The sequence below is a fragment of the Zeugodacus cucurbitae genome, chromosome X, assembly GCF_028554725.1.
Source record: "Zeugodacus cucurbitae isolate PBARC_wt_2022May chromosome X, idZeuCucr1.2, whole genome shotgun sequence".
NCBI classification, from domain to species: Eukaryota; Metazoa; Arthropoda; class Insecta; order Diptera; family Tephritidae; genus Zeugodacus; species Zeugodacus cucurbitae.
In genome coordinates, this window is record NC_071672.1 from 4,324,329 (window position 1) to 4,337,946 (window position 13,618).

Below are 13,618 nucleotides of genomic sequence, written 5' to 3' on the forward strand. Positions count from 1 at the left end.
AGTTACTCAAGTATCCCCAATTTTTAAAGATAAAATTACCCCAAAAAGGCTGCGGGAGATGCCAGGCAATTTACCTCCAACAAAAAAATCAAAAAATGTGGTTGAAAAAGTGCAACCAAATTATAACGAGGTTGTGAAAATGATATCAGGAGATACTACGGCTAAACCCAGCGCAAATGAAAAATGGGTAGATGTTGTGAAAAAAAAGAGACCAAACGTAAATAAAATAAGATCGAAACCAGACGCCATCATACTAACGAAAAGGGATGGTGCGTCCTATGCAGATATTTTACGTAAAATAAAAAGTGACAGTGGCCTTGAGGAATTGGGTTCAAATGTAACTCACATTCGAAAAACTCTCAAAGGAGATTTGTTAATCGAACTAAAAAATCAGGACAAAAGAGCTGAAACTTTCAAAAGTGCCCTAGAAGGAGTGGTAGGAGAAATGGCAGTGATACAGCCAAAATCTCATAATGTCACTATCGTATGCAAAGACCTCGATGAAATAACGACCCCAGAGGAAATTTCCGAGGCCATGAAAAAAGAGTGTGGAATCCACGATATGGGGAAAGCCAACATCAAAAATATACGAAAGACCCGTAGTGGTACACAAATAGCTCTTGTGTGCCTGCGTGCTCAAGATGCTAAGGCGGCACTTAAGCTAGGCAAGATAAAGATCGGGTGGTCGGTCTGTCGCCTCCGGGAATATTGCCCTATTTCCCGTTGCTTCAGATGTTTCCAACTGGGCCACATGGCACGAAATTGCTGCAACCCGATCGACAGGTCTTCTTTATGCACACGGTGCGGAAGCAAGGGGCATGTAGCGAAGGTGTGCACTGCTACTCCTTGTTGCATGCTTTGTAAAGGGGAACACTCTGCCTTGAGTACGACTTGCCCCAAATATCAGGAGATGGTGAGGTCACTGAAAATATGAGAATATTGCAGCTAAATTTAAATCACTGCGCTGCAGCACAAGAACTGCTGAAACAAACCTTAGTAGAAGAGAACATCGACGTTGCCTTACTAAGTGAGCAATATTCACAGCGTTCGGAAAGCACTTGGGTCACAGACAAAACAGGCAAGGCAGCAATATGGTCTTGTAAAGGACAACCGTTTATGTCCTGCGCTAAAACATCATCAAATGGTTTCACATGGGCAAAGTTGAAAGGTATATATTTCGTAAGTTGCTACGCTCGTCCCAGTGCTTCAATTACACAATTCGAGGACTTCCTCCTAGAGCTGTCCTTAGAAACCAGGAGCAAATCGCCAGTAATAATTGCGGGTGATTTCAACGCATGGTCAACTGCTTGGGGCAGCAGAAGAACAAACCATCGTGGGCGTTTAATAATGGAATTCCTCAGCCAAGCAAACCTTACGATTATGAACAGCGGCACGAAAAATACCTTTCAAAAAGGAAATAAAGGTTCAATAATTGACCTAATGTTTGCCAACGAGGCACTTGGCCGACGCATTAATTGGAGTGTTGCGGACATATACACAAATAGCGACCACATGGCTATTCTGGCCGAAGTTTCGTTACACGGAGAGACGGAACTCCTCAGTAGGAACAGGTCTAAGAAAAGAGGCTGGAAACAAAAAGAGTTCGACCCGGACCTTTTTACCGCAGCCTGGCGCGCAGCAAATGTTCGATGCGAAGACGCAGCCCACCTGGTATCCGCAGTTCAGAAAGAACTGGTAGCAGCATGTGACGCAACTATGCGCAGGACAACGCACCACATCAAACGAAGGCCAGTATACTGGTGGAATGAAGAAATAGCCACGCTCAGAAAGCTATGTCACTTATCTAGACGTCGCCTACAGCGCAATCAGGGTGGAGAAAATGAAAACAGTCTCAGAGAAGCGTTTAAAAACCATAAGAAACTCCTGAAGTCAGCTATTACCCGCAGCAAACGAAATTGTTTTGAAAAGCTCTGTGAAGAGGCAAACGTTGACCCCTGGGGAACAGCATATAAAATTTGTATGACAAAATTCAAAAATAAGTCACAGGAAACCAAAAGTGCATCATTTATGAAGAAAGTCGTCGAAACACTATTTCCGACGCATGACCCGATCTCATACGCTGAACGACATGACGAAACGGCTGAGTCACCGCTATTAGTTACGGAAGAAGAGCTATTGGCCATAGTAAAAAAAAATTAAAAACAACAAAGCGCCTGGAATAGATGGTATACCAAACAGAGCCTTAAAGGAAGCTATAACTTTGAAACCCACCCTGTTCACTAATATGTACAATGCATGCATAAAAGAAGGAGTGTTCCCCGACCCCTGGAAAGTCCAACGCTTAGTTCTCCTTCCAAAATAAGGGAAACCACCGGAGGAACCTTCATCGTATCGACCCTTGTGTATGCTCGACACAATGGGTAAAGTATACGAAAACATTATACGAAACCGCTTGGAAGTTGCAATCCAGGAAGCCGGCGGATTATCTGAGAGACAATACGGCTTCATAAAACGCAGATCCACTATCGACGCACTAAAGGAAGTCGTTGACACTGCAAAAGATGCAGTCAGTGGAAAAAGATGGAAAGGTGGTACAAAAAAATACTGCGCACTGATTACCCTGGATGTTAAAAACGCGTTCAACTCCGCAAAATGGGCAAACATTATCAACATCTTATATGTAATGCGCGCCCCCCAATACCTCATTAACATAATAATAAGTTATTTTAAAAACAGAAAACTAATATTTGACACGGACGAAGGCACCAAGAGCTATTTTATTTCGAGTGGAGTACCGCAAGGATCGGTCTTAGGCCCCCTCTTATGGAACTTGATGTATGACGGGGTTCTAAGAATACAACAACCAAAGAGCGTGAAATTAATAGCATATGCTGACGACCTTATAGTGGTAGCAGTGGCCAAGCACCTCGATGACCTCAGGAGAAAATGCAATGAATGCATCAACGGTTTACGCCAATGGTTTTCTTCCATGAGTCTGGAACTAGCAGAGCATAAAACTGAAGTGTTGCTCATAAGCACAAGGAAAATTGAGGAAAGATTAACTCTTACTATTGGGGAGTGTGAGATTATCTCGCAGCCACAGCTGAAGTACCTGGGGGTAATATTAGACTCAAGGTTAAAATTCAAGGAGCACTTGGCGTACTCGTCGAACAAAGCAAACAAAATATATAACGCATTATCAAGAATGATGGCAAATACGGGCTGCGTGCGTTCCAGCCGAAGATTTTTAATTGCAAAGGCTATGAGCTCTGTAATTTTGTATGCGGCGCCAATTTGGATTCAGGCGGTAGATGTTAAAGCGTATGCGAGACCAATAAACGCAATACATAGACTGTCGGCAATAAGAGTAATAAGTGCTTTCCGAACCATATCTAGCGATGCTGCTGAAGTGTTGGCCAGCATGCCGCCTATTGACATCCAGGGAGATGAATTCGTGCGACTGCATATGGTAGCAGCGCCCCCCTCAGAGAATAAAAAGTTAGACGAGAGGAAAATGAGCATCTTGAAGTGGCAGCAACGGTGGGAAGCCTCAACTAAAGGACGGTGGACACACAGACTAATACCAGACATCCATTCGTGGATATATAGAAAGCATGGTGACCTTGATTTCCACCTGACCCAAATTTTAAGTGGTCACGGGTGCTTCAGAAGTTACCTATACAAATTCCGTAATGACGTTAGTCCGTACTGTCCGGTGTGTGCAGAGTCCGTAGAAGACTCTGAGCACGTATTTTTCTATTGCCCTCGATTTTTAGATATAAGGGAAAAGTTGATAACAACCATGGGTGGTAACTTGACGGTGGAAAATTTGACTGCACTTATGTGTCAGTCCTCTGATAATTGGAAAGCTGTTAGCGAAGCGGCAGCCATAATAATGACAGAATTGAGACATCTACAACAGGCTAGGCGTCAGTCAGTCCGCGCTATAGAGGAGACTTAAATTGTCTTGACACTCCCATGAAGTAATACTTAATCCGGTGGTTCCGTGGGAGTGTTTTGTGCTGGGAGTAGGTTAGGTTTAGCGGATTAAAGTTCCGCACTTCGGCTTTCGATGCTTCCCCCTACTATAAAACAAAAAAAAAAAAAAAAAAAAACATATAATTGTATATATATTCAAACACTTGCAGTAATGTAAAAATACACAAAGCCAACTACAGAAAAAGTATACACGTACTGACAAACTTTATCTACACATACAATTGAACATATATTGAAAATGAAAATTCTTTATGAAAAACACACATATATACACACACGTATATATTAATATGCGTAAATATGTATGCAAATGCGCTAAAAAACTACCACAAATCACAAACTAATACACAAATACTCAAAATGAATGTACTTACATCCAATGCTGAGGGCTCCCACACAAAAAACACCAATTCACAAAAAATTCACGACACAGAAAACGCACAGAAACGAAAACACGTCTGAACAATCTGAAATTCTACAATCGAATCCCGCAGATAGGGACAGTAGGAATCTCCTGAATTCCTTCATGCGCGTCACTAATACGATGACGGTGCATTTGGCTACGTAAATATAATCATTTTTATGTCCGCCGTTTAACCAAACATAGTTTTTATATTATACAATATACCATTATATTAATTTTTGTATATTTCAATTGCTTTTCAGTATATTGTAAAAGTCGTTTGATAACTTTGCGTTCAAAGCTGTATCTTTATGTTAAGATTCTCTCTAACAACTATACAATATACCATTATATATTAATTTTTGTATAATTCAATTGTTTTTCAGTCAGTATATTGTAATAGTCGTTTGATAACAATCTATAACACTACCTTATGTTCTCAATGAATATTGAGAAATAAAGTACTTTGCGTTCAAAAATCTGTATCTTTATGTTAAGATTCTCTCTAACAACTATACAATATACCATTATATATTAATTTTTGTATATTTCACAATTGTGTTTCAGTATATTGTAATAGTCGTTTGATAACAATCTATAACACTACCTTATGTTCTCAATGAATATTGAGAAATAAAGTACTTTGCGTTCAAAAATCTGTATTTTTATGTTAAGATTCTCTCTAACAAATATACAATATATCGTTATATATTAATTTTTGTATATTTCACAATTATTTTTCAGTATATTGTAATAGTCGTTTGATAACAATCTATAACACTACCTTATGTTCTCAATGAATATTGAGAAATAAAGTACTTTGCGTTCAAAAATCTGTATCTTTATGTTAAGATTCTCTCTAACAACTATACAATATACCATTATATGTTAATTTTTGTATATTTCACAATTGTTTTTCAGTATATTGTAATAGTCGTTTGATAACACTATTTTTTTTGTATATTTCACAATTGTTTTTCAGTATATTGTAATAGTCGTTTGATAACAATCTATAACACTACCTTATGTTCTCAATGAATATTGAGAAATAAAGTACTTTGCGTTCAAAAATCTGTATCTTTATGTTAAGATTCTCTCTAACAACTATACAATATATCATTATATATTAATTTTTGTATATTTCACAATTGTTTTTCAGTATATTGTAATAGTCGTTTGATAACAATCTATAACACTACCTTATGTTCTCAATGAATATTGAGAAATAAAGTACTTTGCGTTCAAAAATCTGTATCTTTATGTTAAGATTCTCTCTAACAACTATACAATATTATTATTATTAACCCAAACGATTACCCTCCTCCCGCCCAACCGACGCGTGGGGCGCAGTCCGCATACGAGCGGAATTTGCCGAGTCTAGAAAGGCAAGAGATTTTTAAGCGTCCGGTTCTCAAACTGCTCAGCTACAGAAAGAAACATTTCAACAGCTGAGATTTAAAAATTTATAAAAACAAAAAGTTAAAAATTTCTGAATAGTATTTATTAAGAGAAGACAAAATAGTTTTTTTGATGCTAAATATTGAGTCAGATGGATCAAATGTGCTGGAATGCGAATTAAAATCATGACATATTCGGCAGAATGGTTCATTTAACTCAAAATTTGTTCTAGAAGATTTTAGAAATAATGGTCTAAACTGCCTGGATGAACGCAATGGGACATTAAACTTAATATCAGACAAAAGGAATGAACTACAAACTAAACCATTCAGAAGTTTTACTAGAAAAATTATACCTAGCATTTCTCTGCGACTAGTGAGTGTGGGAAGATTTATAAGTTTTAAACGACTAGTATACGGGGGAAGATTCAATCTTGAATCCCAATGTAAGTGGCCTAAAGCAAAAAGTAAAAATTGTTTTTGAACGGACTCTAGCTTATCAGAATGGGATTGATAGCTAGGATTCCATACCACAGAACCATACTCCAATATAGGCCTTACCAATGTTGTAAAAAGAATTTTAGTAATATACGGATCACTAAATTCTTTAGACCAACGTTTAACAAATCTAAGAGCACCTAACTTTTAAGACAATTGAATTTACATGAGAATTAAAATTTAGTTTAAGGTCCATATTAACTCCTAAATCAACAAAGCTAAAAACTTGCTCTAAACTGAAGTTATTTATTACATAGGGGGAAAGATCAACAGTTCTACGGGAAAAGCACATCGTTTTACACATGCCACATTCAGTGGCATATCATTTTTGTGACACCAAGTAACTAAATTATTTAAATCCGATTGCAACTCAGTCCTTTCGTAATGAGAAGTATATGATTTAAAAAGTTTTACATCATCCGCATATAATAAAATTTCTGAAAACTTAATTACTGAAGGTATATCATTGATGAACAACAAGAACAGAATCGGGCCGAGATGACTACCCTGTGGAACCCCTGAAGTGACACTAATTGAATCGGATAATGTATTATTAAATAAAACTTGTTGTTTTCTGTTAGTAAGATATGAGGATACCCATTTAAGAAGTCTTGGTTGAAAACCAAGAAGATTCAGTTTTTGCAAAAGAATTGAGTGGTTTACTCTATCGAATGCTTTACTAAAGTCTGTATATATAACATCAGTATTCTTATTATCCCTAAAACCCTTTGACACATGGTTTACAAATTCAAGCAAGTTAGTTACTGTAGATTTCCCTTTACAAAATCCATGCTGAGAGAATGAAATTAAAGGAGAGATTAAGAAAGTTATTTCAGTCAGTGACAATAGCTTCAAAAAGTTTGGGTATAGCTGACATTTTAGCTATCCCCCTATAGTTCTCAACAGATGATCTAACTCCACTTTTATGCAAAGGTAATATAAAAGAGTTTTTCCACATTGACGGAAAAATACCTTGTTTAAGAGATAGGTTAAAAAGCTTAGTTAAGGGCAGATAGATATATTTTGCGCAATTTTTAAGAAAGCTTGAGGGAATCATATCAGGACCATATTTAAACGAATTTTTTAAGGTAACTAAATAATTTAAGACATCTGTTTCAGAAATAATTGGTTTATTAATTACAGTACTCGGACATAACACTTGATAATATGGCACATTCATAGGGTAGTTTGAACAATAATTGGATTTGAAGAATTCTGCAAACATATTAGAAATAATATAATTGTCACATGACATTGTTGATTTATATTTCATCGCGGACGGAAAATTTGAAATCCTGCGTTTGGAGTTAACGAAACCATAAAACAATTTCGGATTACGAATAATATTATTTTTTACTTTGATTATGTAGTTTTTATAACATTTTTTGTTAAGTTCCTCAAACTGACGACGCAATTTAGAATATTTTAAATAGTCAACAAGAGCTCCAGTTCTTTTATAAAGTTTAAAAGCACGAGCTTTTTTATTTTTTAATTTACATAGCTCATTCGAATACCACAAATTTGAACTTTTTCTTTTGATAATAAAACATTTCGATACAAATCTTTCAAAAATATTAAAAATTGTTTCATTAAAATGTGATACATTTAATTCAATATTACCACTATAATCAAGCCAAGTCAATTTAGAAAGTTCACAATTAATCTTTTTGAAGTTAGCTTTTGCAAAGTTGAACCGAGAGAAAGGTCCTGTTTGTTGCATACAAGTAATTCGTCTATGATTTCGATATTAATTTCCAAGGCAGGGTGATAAGAGTCCTCTGGCAAAACTAAAGGATCAGATCGGACCACAGAAACTGTTGAAGTATTATCAACATAGACCAAATCTAAGAATTTACCAAACTTGTTCGGAATTAAGTTAATTTGGTTAAGACCCATCCCAGACATTTCTTGCAAAAACTCATTAAAGCTTAAACGAGTGCAAAAAGGGGTAATGCAATCGTCAACAGATTTCCAAGATACACACGGTAAATTGAAATCGCCTAGAACAATTATGTAATCAGTATTCTTAGCAATTGAAAAAACATTATTTATTAAAGAAGCATGCTGAGTATATACAGATAAGTCCGATTGAGGCGGAATATAAGATAAAGTTAGATAAATAGAACATTTATTAATACAAATTCGTATGCACTTAAATTCAATAAAGTCCGCATGAGGAACTTCTACTTCTTCAGATGGAATTGAAGAATGCACAGCAAATATCAATATCATCGGCATACGCCAGGAGCTGTACACTCTTGTAGAAGATTGTACCCTCTCTATTTAGTTCTGCAGCTCGTATTATTTTTTTCCAGCAATAGATTGAAGAAGTCGCACGATAGTGAGTCACCCTGTCTGAAGCCTCGTTTGGCATCGAACGGCTCGGAGAGGTCCTTCCCGATCCTGACGGAGCTTTTGGTGTTGCTCAACGTCAGCTTACATAGCCGTATTAGTTTTGCAGGGATACCAAATTCAGACATCGCGGCATAAAGGCAACTCCTTTTCGCGCTATCGAAGGCAGCTTTAAAATCGATAAAAAGATGGTGAGTATCGATTCTTCTCTCTCGGGTCTTTTCCAAGATTTGGCGCATGGTGAATATCTGGTCCATTGTGGATTTTCCAGGTCTAAAGCCACACTGATAAGGTCCAATCAGTTCGTTGACGGTGGGCTTTAGTCTTTCACACAATACGCTCGACAAAACCTTATATGCGATATTGAGGAGACTTATACCACGGTAGTTGGCGTAGATTGTGGGGTCTCCCTTCTTATGGATTGGGCAGAGCACACTAAGATTCCAATCGTCAGGCATGCTTTCTTCCGGCCATATTCTACAAAGAAGCTGATGCATGCACCTTATCAGTTCTTCGCCGCCGTATTTGAATAGCTCGGCCGGTAATCCATCGGCCCCGCCGCTTTGTTGTTCTTCAAGCAGGTAATTGCTATTCGAATTTCTTAATGGTCGGGTAATGGAACATCTATTCCATCGTCATCGATTGGGGAATCGGGTTCGCCATCTCCTGGTGTTGTACTTTCACTGCCATTGAGCAGGTCGGAGAAGTGTTCGTTCCATAATCCCAGTGTGCTCTGGACATCCGTTACCAGATTACCTTCTCGGTCCCTACATGATAATGCTCCGGTCTTGAAACCTTCTGTTAATCGCCTCATCTTTTCATAAAATTTTCGAGCATTACCCATGTCGGCCAGCTTTTCAAGCTTTTCATACTCACGCATTTCGGCCTCTTTCTTTTTACGTCTGCAAATGCGTCTCGCTTCCCTCTTCAGTTCTCGATATCTATCCCACCCCGAACGTGTTGTGGTCGATCGCAACGTTGCGAGGTAGGCAGTCTGTTTTCTCTCCACTGCGGAACGACAATTCTCATCGTACCAACTAGTTTTTTTGGCGTTGCCGGAGACCAATTTTTCGGCTGCAGCGGTATGCAATGAGTTTGAGATGCCGTTCCACAGCTCCCTTATATCGAGATGCTGATGAGTGCTCTCAGAGAGCAGGAGTGCAAGTCGAGTAGAAAATCGTTCGGCTGTCGGTTGTGATTGCAGCTTTTCGACGTCGAACCTTCCTTGTGTTTGTTGACGGGCGCTCTTTGCTGCACAGAGGCGAGTGCGTATCTTTGCTGCTACTAGATAATGGTCCGAGTCAATGTTTGGTCCTCGGAGCGTACGCACGTCTAAAACACTGGAGCCATGTCTTCCGTCTATCACAACGTGATCGATTTGATTGCGCGTGTTTCGATCAGGGGACAGCCACGTTGCTTGATGAATTTTTTTATGCTGGAATCTGGTACTACAGACAACCATATTTCGGGCCCCAGCGAAGTCGATCAGCCTCAGGCCGTTTGGCGATGTTTCGTCATGGAGGCTGAATTTTCCGACTGTTGTGCCAAAGACACCTTCTTTACCCACCCTGGCGTTAAAATCGCCAAGCACGCTTTTGACATCGTGGCGGGGGCAGCGCTCATAGGTGCGTTCTAGGCGCTCATAGAAAGCATCTTTGGTCACATCGTCCTTCTCTTCCGTTGGGGCGTGGGCGCAAATCAGCGATATGTTGAAGAACCTCGCTTTGATGCGGATTGTGGCAAGACGTTCATCCACCGGGGTGAATGCCAGGACTCGGCGACGTAGTCTCTCTCCCACCACAAATCCAACACCGAATTTGCGCTCCTTTATATGGCCGCTGTAGTAGATGTCACAAGGACCCACCTTCTTCCGTCCTTGTCCCGTCCATCGCACTTCTTGGACGGCGGTGATGTCAGCCTTTAGTTGTATGAGGACATCAACCAGCTGGGCAGAGGCACCTTCCCAATTAAGAGTCCGGACATTCCAGGTGCATGCCCTCAAATCATGATCCTTAGTACGTTTGCAGGGGTCGTCATCAAAAGGGGGGTTTCTCATCCGAGGCTCGGTGTTTGTTTTCATTGGGGAGATTTTTTTTATGTGGTGGGTCCCAAGCCCTACGCACAACCGCACAAGCGGGCTTCGCCTTCTCACTTTAGCTCGCCTCCAAACGGATGTCTGTTAGCTACCCAGGGGATACTTGGTCTAAAACCGGAAGTCGTGAGCTGCTTGAGTCATATGCAAAAGAATCGTTCCTGGCCACTCCCAAGTGAATGGCAATCAGAAACTTTCCTCACTTGCGTGAACTTCTACATATAACCCCATCCCCCATATATATGGACCACAGATGGATCCCTGTGGGCAGCCCCGTTCTACCCTAATGTCCACACTACCATTCATTCCAACGATAGAGGCTTTTCTGTCCGAAAAGTAGCTCTGCCAGAGACTAATTTCCGCACAGCCAAGTTCCTCCAATCGTTGAATCACCCGATCCCAGATTAGGAAATCAAATGCCCCCTTGAAATCGACAAATATGCCAAGGACATATTTGTTGGCATTCTCCCGGACAGCACGCTGAACATACATCCAGACGTCCTCTACGCTACGTTCCTTCCTAAAACCATACTGCCTATCCGACCTCAAATCCCGCGTTAGCTCCTGAAGCCTTTCCACCATAACTCTCTCCAGTACTTTACCAAGCACTGGAAGAAGACTGATGCCCCGATAAGATCGTGGATCACTCCTTATCTTATCAGGTGACTTCAGGAGAGGAACAACCCTAGCACTTTTCCACTCACGTGGAAAATATCCCTCACAAATGCACTTATCGTAAATGACCTCCAAGTATTCCGGAATGAACTTCCACAAGTTTTTGCACAACTCTCCGTTCAAACCATCAAGACCTGGGGACCGTAGACCTAACCAGGCTAAAGGAATATCTCAACTCCCCATCATCAAGTGGAGGAACCGGTACCTCTTGTGAAACTTGCTACACCACATCGAGGATATGGCATTCGCATCCATCCCTAAGATAAATGGGCTACTACCCGCAAGTAGTAGTAGTTTATCCATGTATCGAAGATAAAGCTCTAAAGGTTGCCTAAACTTACAATACATGCTAGCAACAATCAGCCTACCGAACCCCTCCTCTACAGAAACATATACACCCTCTTGTGACGAGTCCAAAACTATGCAGTCATAGCTTGGGTCAGTCACAACAATTGCAGCATTACACCCAAGGTCCGCGAAGACCCTGAAACCCCCAGGAAGACCACTTACCATTCTAAAATTGGTGGCGTATGGTTCCTGGAGTAGGGCGATGCTGCACCCACCCTCTATCAAGCAACTCCCTAACTCGCACATAACGGCATAAGAACCCTGGCAATTTAATTGAAAAAAAAAAAAACACAACCATTAATGTCTGGCGAGAGCACGTCTGACAACCCCACAGTAAATCGGACAGGCAGCCGACATCATGAGATGTCCAGCTGGCCTTCCTTTAAACGCACAGTTGCGACAATGAGGAGCATTGACGTAACTGGCAGCCCTGTGGCCTTCAGACATCGGACTTGGCCCTGCATTCTGCCACTCGGTGATCAAAACCCATGCATCGGAAGCAGCCGGTCACGGGACTATCCGCACGAACACGGAAGGAGAACCACTTCACGTAGCACCTACCCGCCTCCAGAAGGGTGGACATTAGTTTGTCCGTGCCCTCGAGGACAACATTTGTCCTGCCATCAGTCGCCACCTTCCAGGGACGACTGACCATCCTCACGTCCGTCTTTTTGGACTCGGGCCTGAACTCCCGAAGGTTCAGCCGAAACAGCTCCTCCATGAATTCTTCATGGGATATCTCAGTGTGTACTCCCTGTACAACGACCCTGGGCCCCAACTTTTTATTGACGCTAACGTCCAACCCTACCTCACCGAATTTGGCGTTGCTCGCCACTTTCTCCCTCTCAGCAACAGAATGAGTGCGTATCACTACGCCACCCCTCTTAATTGACTTCACATCATGGACACGAACACCCAGTGAAGGCCCCACCTCCTTAACAACTTTATTTATGACTTCCTTAGAGGAAGTCACAGGAGCCTTGAAGGTGAGCATTTTCCGTAAGGACACTCATAAGAATCTCCTCATATTTAGAGGCGATCCCAACGAGGCTTTTCGCCCCGAACACAACTTCGCTCAACTGGGCTGTTACGGCTTTCATCGCCGTAACATGGCCCCCACCCCCAATAACACCCCCTTTTCCCCCCTTGTTGCCTCCTACCTTGTTGTTTGGGCAACCTTGCCTGCTTCCACAGGCTCCGTCCTTCGCCGCAACCTTCTGTCCTACGGCTGCTTTGGTTGCAACCGTATCCAGCTTCTGGAGTACCCCATCCGTCCCGCTCTCACCAGAGTTCGCCTGTGGTGGCGAACCCAATCGCGCCTTCCTCTTGGGTGGGGCCGCAAGGGTTGCCCCACTCCATCATCGTCCGTCGATGACTCCACCTGGACCATTGAAGGCCCGGAGTCTTCACTCTCCGCTGGGGCTTTTGCCCCTCTCCACCGTGGTGGAGGCATTTCCGCTGCACAACACTCACGCACAATACAGACAACCGCACTCAAATCCCGCGTTAGCTCCTGAAGCCTTTCCACCATAACTCTCTCCAGTACTTTACCCAGCACTGGAAGAAGACTGATGCCCCGATAAGATCGTGGATCACTCCTAATCTTATCAGGTGACTTCAGGAGAGGAACAACCCTAGCACTTTTCCACTCACGTGGAAAATATCCCTCACAAATGCACTTATCGTAAATGACCTCCAGGTATTCCGGAATGAACTTCCACAAGCTTTTGCACAACTCTCCAACTTCCCATCATCAAGTGGAGGAACCGGTACCTCTTGTGCAAGAGGTGCCAGCTCCTCAGCCCTAGGAAAGAACGCTCCTAACCGAACCCCTGCACACTCACTCCATGTTGATAACACAGTGTCATCAACACGAAGAGAAGTGATGCCTAA